The following is a 6,630-nucleotide window of genomic DNA, read 5'->3' as shown; positions in this document are numbered from 1 at the left end:
ATAAATGGTACCATTAAACAAGATAAGGATTATTGGCAGAGGAGCCAGTTTAGAGAAAAATATAATGAATACAATCTCTACTCCTGCCTTCTAGTGTAATCCAAACTCTGGAGACACAGAGTAATATAGATCAGCCATTCTCAAATGTGGTCTTCAGACCACTAAGAGTCTCTAAGACCCTTTTAGGGGATTCACGAGGTCAAAATTACTTTCATAAGAATACTAAAAATCTTATGACTTTTTCACTGTGTTTACGTTTGCACTGATAGATCCAAAAGCTATAGTGAGTAAAACTGCGGGCACCTTAACATGATTCAGAGGCAGTGGCACCAAACTGTGCTAGCACTCACTGCATTTTCACTGCCACACACTCATAGTTTAAAAAAAAAGCCAGTTTCATCTAAGAATATTTGTGATTGAACAGTAAAAAAATGTTATTTTTATAAAATCTCATGGTTGAGCACATCTGCTGCGTATCAAAGTAAGATGGTTGACTCAGTGGAAAGCACTTGTGTGTGGTGTGAGTTGCAAGTTGAACTGGCCACTTTTTTGGATAGAATGCTATTTTTAATTGAAAGAACACTGATAGACAAGCTATAGTTATTCAGACCCGGGTATCTGGCAGGTATTTTCTCAAAAATGAATGAAGTGAGCCTGTCACTGTAAGGAAACCAAGTGGCAGTATTTATTGCCAGCAACAAAATTTACGCTTTCAAGCTGAAATTAGAATTTTGGAATAGCTACCCTCCCCCTCTGTGAACTTGACCAACTTTTCTGATGTGATTTGCAGTGATAGTAACAAATGTTATTTTTTGTGTGTGTTATATAATAAATGTGTCTGCATAACTCAGTAAACTAATATTTTCCAAATGATCAATGCATGATGTTACCAAATCATGCATGGATAAAAGATCAATTCAAAGTTTGATATAAACCAGTTTCTATAGATTGAATATTTGTGTTGCCCAAAATTCATATGTTGAAACCTAATCCCCAATGTGTTGGCATTTGGAAGTGGGGCCTTTGAGAAATGGTTAGGTCATCTCTATGGATTATTGCCCTTATAAAAAAAATTCCAGAGAGCTCCCTTGTCCTTTATGCCACGTGAGGATACAGTGAAAAGACTGCTGCCTGTGAACCAGGAAACAGGCTCTCACCAGACACCAAATCTGCTGTTGCCTTGATCTTGGACTTCCCAGACTGCAGAACTATAAGAAATAAATTCCTGTTGTTTATAAGCTACCCAGTCTGTGGTGTTCTATGCTATGGTTATAGCAGCCCAAAAAGACTAAGACACCAATTAAATCTGTTGCAACAGGGTATGAAAAGTTCATTCAGATTCCATATTGGAATTCCATATTGGATATGGATTCAGATTCCATATTGAAACTAAAGCTATAAGACATCACTATTTGCCAAGTTTTGATGTAGTATAAAAGAGAATAAACATTATTCGAGAAGGCTATTAAAATACCCTCACTTTTCCAATTACATATTTGTGAGAGGCTAGATTTTTTTTATATACTTAACCAAAATAGCATATCAACAGAGTGCATGCACAGGCAGATAGGAGAATCAAGCCAGATATTAAGGAAATTTGCAAAGTGTAAAACATTGACCTTTTCTCATAAAAATTTTTTGTCTTGGAAAATATAATTATTTTTAATAAAATTATGTTATTTATATTAACATATAATGGGGTCATGGTTATTTAAACATAATATATTTACACTTTTTGTTTTAATCTCTAATATAGTAAATATCGATAGATATGACCTACATAACACAGTTCCTTACCTTCTTCAGAAATTATTAAAAGTGTGAAGGTATCCTGAGACCAAATAACTTAAGAACTGACATAAATGATTTGGAGGAAAAAAATATATATGCGACTGATATTAACAACTTACATTATAGTTGAATTGAAAACACTTACGGGTGTCTCTCTGACCTGTCTCCATAATATGTGGTTTCATAACTTTAGTTCTGACCCTGACAACATCAAGTCAAGAGTATAACAAAATCTAAAGGCCACTTTAACTGACAGTCAGCCAACCCACCCACTTCTTCATCAGAAATGCAGACTTGAAGGCTTGCTGCATTTTGCTTTAGCTTTCTTTATCTCTAGCAAGGCTGCACTGCAAAAATATGTAGTCCAACTCTAAGATCTACATTATCTCTCTTCTATTTTCTCAGTGCACAATTTCCTCTATTTTAAAATGATTATTGGTATTCAATTTTAAACACATTGGGTTTGAAATCATATGTGAAATCCAAGTGGAAATATACAGCAGAGAACAGTGCAGAGAAGAGAAGTTGGGCCAGGCATATCTATTTGGGGGTCCCTTCAAATATAGACAATAGCAGAAGCTGAAGATTTGGATGAGAATATGCAAAGAGAGAAGAGAAAAAAGACTGGAACCCTGGGGAATGCCCACATTTAAGGGAAACATGGGTGAAAATGAACCAGCAAAAGACTAGAAGAGATAGCCAAAGGTTTATGAGAAAAACCAACAGAGCTGTGACTTAGAAGTAAGGGACTATTCAACAGGGTTGTTTTGACACAGCAAGACCTATCAAATGAGGATTGAGGATTGGGTCATCAGAAGGTCGTTAATGACATAACTGACAACAGTTTGGGCAGAGTTGTGACGATAAAAGCTAAGTGACAAGAAAATTCAGAGAAAATGGAAGGTGAGATATTAGAAACATTGAGCTTGGCCTAATATTTCCTGAAGTTTGAAGTTAGGGACACAAGCCAACAATTCACCTTCACATTTCTGGTTCTGCTTAGAAGTGGATATTGTTGTTGTTGTTCAGTTTTGGTTTTACTATTGAAAAACAACAACTGATGAGCTGTGCACAGCAAGCTGCATAGGCATCGTATCAGCCTGCTAGGGCTGCCGCTGCAGAATGTCACAGCCCAGGTGGCTTAATCAACAGAAATTTATTTTCTCACAGTTCTGGAGGCTGGCAGTCCAAGATCAAGGTGCTGGCATGTTTGGTTTCTGGTGAAGTCTCTCTCCATGACTTGCAGTCAACCACCTTCTCGCTGTGTCCTCACATGGCCTTTCTTCTGTGCATGTACATCCCTGGGGCCTCTTCCTCTTCTTATAAGGACAGCAGTCCTATTGAATTAAGGACTCACCCTTATGACTTCATTTAACCTTAGTTACCTCCTTCAAGGTCCTATCACCAAACAGAATCACATTGGGGATGAAGATTTCAACATATGAATTTTAGAGGAACACAATTCAGTTCATAACAGGCACATAAAAGAGCACCTAATATTAGGCAAATTGTCAGAGGTTTAGTGCTCTGATTTCTAAACGATGGAAAGTGCAGATGAAAAAACTGACATGAAATTGCAGGTCAGGAGGCATGAAAGAGCAGATGGCATGTCCAGGAAATTATGGGTAGTATATATTCTATACGTATGGCTAGGCCAGAGAACATAGGTGGGGTAATCATGAAAGAGAAATGCAGGAGCCGGGTATCTCTAAAAAATGTAGAAACAACCATTTTATCAGAGACAGCTATAGCAGCAGCAGCAGTGTTAAAGAAATAATAACTAGTAATAAAACATTACTTTGTATTTATTTAGTAATAATTTTTTTAAGGACTTTTCTTATGAAAAAAAATTCTATGATGAAAAATGAATCCAATAATTTAATTGAATTGCCCAAGATTAGAATTAGAAACCTGATATCTGGGTTTCTAGTTTACTCTTCTGAGAGGCCTTGCTCTCTCAGAGAATCCATTAGAGTTTCATCCCAAGGCCCAATGAAATAGAGTACTACTTACTATATGTTGTTTTGTTTCGTCAATACTCTTCAGATAACATTTAGTATTGGTAATGTAAAAAGGGCGTGTCTGTAGGAATGGACACGTAAAATCAAAGAGTGGTTCCAGCAGGGACATTGGCCTGTGTTCCTGACTTCAGCTGTGGGGACAGATCCTATATGTATCATTGAGGTTTTGAGTGCTTCTCATTGCTTACAATTAAAATGGGCTCATATACTGAAATTCAGGACAAAATTAGAAATCAAGGAGAGGAAATCAGAGAGATTCAAAGCACAAGGAGGATTCAGATGTGCCTTTGCGACTCTGAAGAAGGAGGAAGGATGTGTAAAGGAATGTGAGTGGTCTTTAGGAGATAAGACTGGGCCCCAGCTGACAGCCAGTAAGGAAACTGGGGCCTGCAAGGGGCTGAGTTCAGCCAACAACCTGAATGAGCTTAAAAGCAGATTCTTCCTGAGAGCCTTAACATAAGAGTCCAGCCTGGCTGACATCTTGATTTTCTCTTTAAGACTCTAAGAAGAGACGCCAGATGAGTCAAACCAAACTTCTGACCCTAGAGAACCGGGAGACAATAAATTTGTGTTGTTTTAAGTTACTACATTTGCGGTAATTTGTTACATGGCAATAGAAAAGTAATACAGTTATAAACATTCTGGTCCAAAAATGGGGAAAATGGAATCAGTTTTAAATCCAGCTGGGAAGACTCCATTAGGTTTCAAGGCCTGGGAATATCCTCTGTGGCTTTCATCTCCACCTTCTGGGATCCTAGCTCTGAGTCATCCCTCCCTTTTTCATGAAAGGTAGATCCTATTTGCAGCTAAGTAGTTTTATCAGCCCCTGATTCCTGCCAGGAGATTTTGGGGATGCTGAGTGTCTCTTTTTATTTCATATTCTTTCTGTCCCTTACGGTCCCAGCTGGCAGTGGTCCTGCTGATAAAATATTCCCAAGGACCTTGTGGCTTTATGTGGAGTTCAGGGGGATTGGTTCCATTAGACAAAAGGCTCAACCACAGATTTTTTTCTGAGATGCCTTTTCTGTTATTGGCTTCAGCTGAGATGGCTGAGGGACATGGCAATAAGCTTCTCTGAGGCTGTCTGCTTTGACTGAGATCTCTGAGGCACACCTCTAATTTCTTGTGACAGAATACCTCTGACCTTTTGAGCTTTCCAGAGTTGCAGCAAAAGGCTGTACAGCCACCGCATAGCTTTTACTCTGTCCCACACTTTCAGGAGTGATCTTAATTTTAGCACCTTTTGCCATCTCTATAGGCTAAGAACTTCCCAAATCATTAAGTCCTGGTTCCTTTTTATTTAAAAGTTCTTCTTCAATTTCTTTCTCTCTGCTCACCTTATACTATAAGCAGAAAGAAAAAACCAAGCTTCGCCTTCAACACTTTGCTTAGAAATTTCCTCAACATGGAAGTTCATCATTTAAGTTCTACTTCCTACATAATTGCAGGAAACAACTTTCCCTAACTTCCCACTACTACCTAAAGAGGATCTCCTTTCCTCTAGTTTCCAGTAACATGTTCCTCACTTCCTTCTGAGCCCTCACCAGGTGGGTTTTTAGTGTCCATATTTCTACTAACAGTCTTTTCAAAGCAATCTAGGCTTTTTCTATCATGCTTCTCAAAATTCTAATAGCCTTAGTTCATTACCTGATTCCAAAACCCCTCCTACATTTTTGAATATTTGCTACGTTAGTACTCTTGGTCCCAAAATCTGTGTCAGTTTCCTACTGCTACAAAATAAATTATCACAAACTTAAAATCACACCACCTATCATCTCACAGTTTCTATACATCAGAAGCCCAAGCAGGCTCTAGTGGTTTCAAGATATTCAAGGCTGAAATCAAGGTGTTGACTGTCTGTGTTTGCATCTGGAACTCAAGATCCTCTTCCAGGCTCATTTCCGTGAGTGACAGAATCTAGTTCCTTGCAGTTGTAGGACTAAGATCTCCGTTTCTTTTTTGGCAGTTAGCCAGGTGTCACTCAACACCTTGCAACCACTCTTCGATCCTTGCACGTGGCCCTTTCCATCTTCAAAGTCAGTAATGGTGCATCACATCCTTCTCGTACTTTGAATCTCTTTGTATATATATAAAAAAAAAAGATTCTACCTGAAAATCAACACTCATGGTTGGGTTTACTCCTATTGTGAGGCTTGAACTGGAATTTTTCATTTTTATTTAAAGTATAATTTGTGGACTTCGGTTCTGACATAACTTCCCCGCAATGAACTTTTCAATGATTGTTTCTGCCTTAGTCTGACAGCATACCTTGATTAAAATATTTCCCTCTCTCCAGACTCCAGCTCTTGTTATCAAATGGCAGCACCTTGTTCCTCGCGAATTTCAGGAACCGTGTGAGGGTTTCCTTTATGTAACCTGTGTACCTATCTGAAAGTCTTGCTTTTATCTTATCAGTTATAGATTGTAGACTGAAATGCCAGGCACTTACTTATGTGACACTTCTAAATTCTTCTGGAAGCAAATAATGAATGTATATAAACAAATACAAGTTATAAAATAAAATATTCTTCATTCATTTTAATTGGAATTTAGCCAAATTAAACTACCTTGTATTATAATACTTGTTCACATTACAAAGATTATATTAAATAAGAAATATGTCTTGAGAAGATGTTACTGATGTCAGTTAAGTGTGAAATTATTTTTGAAAAATGTTCATTTTGATGTATGTTTCAACATACACTAGTTAGTTTCTTTTTAATAATTGACTAAAACAGTAAAAATTAATACTAAGCAAAAACTCTACTTCATTTTCTTGTTTGAGAGAAATTCCTTCAACCAATGACTAAAGAAGATA

The sequence above is a fragment of the Diceros bicornis genome, chromosome 11, assembly GCF_020826845.1.
Source record: "Diceros bicornis minor isolate mBicDic1 chromosome 11, mDicBic1.mat.cur, whole genome shotgun sequence".
Taxonomy (NCBI): Eukaryota; Metazoa; Chordata; class Mammalia; order Perissodactyla; family Rhinocerotidae; genus Diceros; species Diceros bicornis.
The sequence above is the reverse complement of the archived record's forward strand: the minus strand, read 5'-3'. Positions refer to the sequence as shown.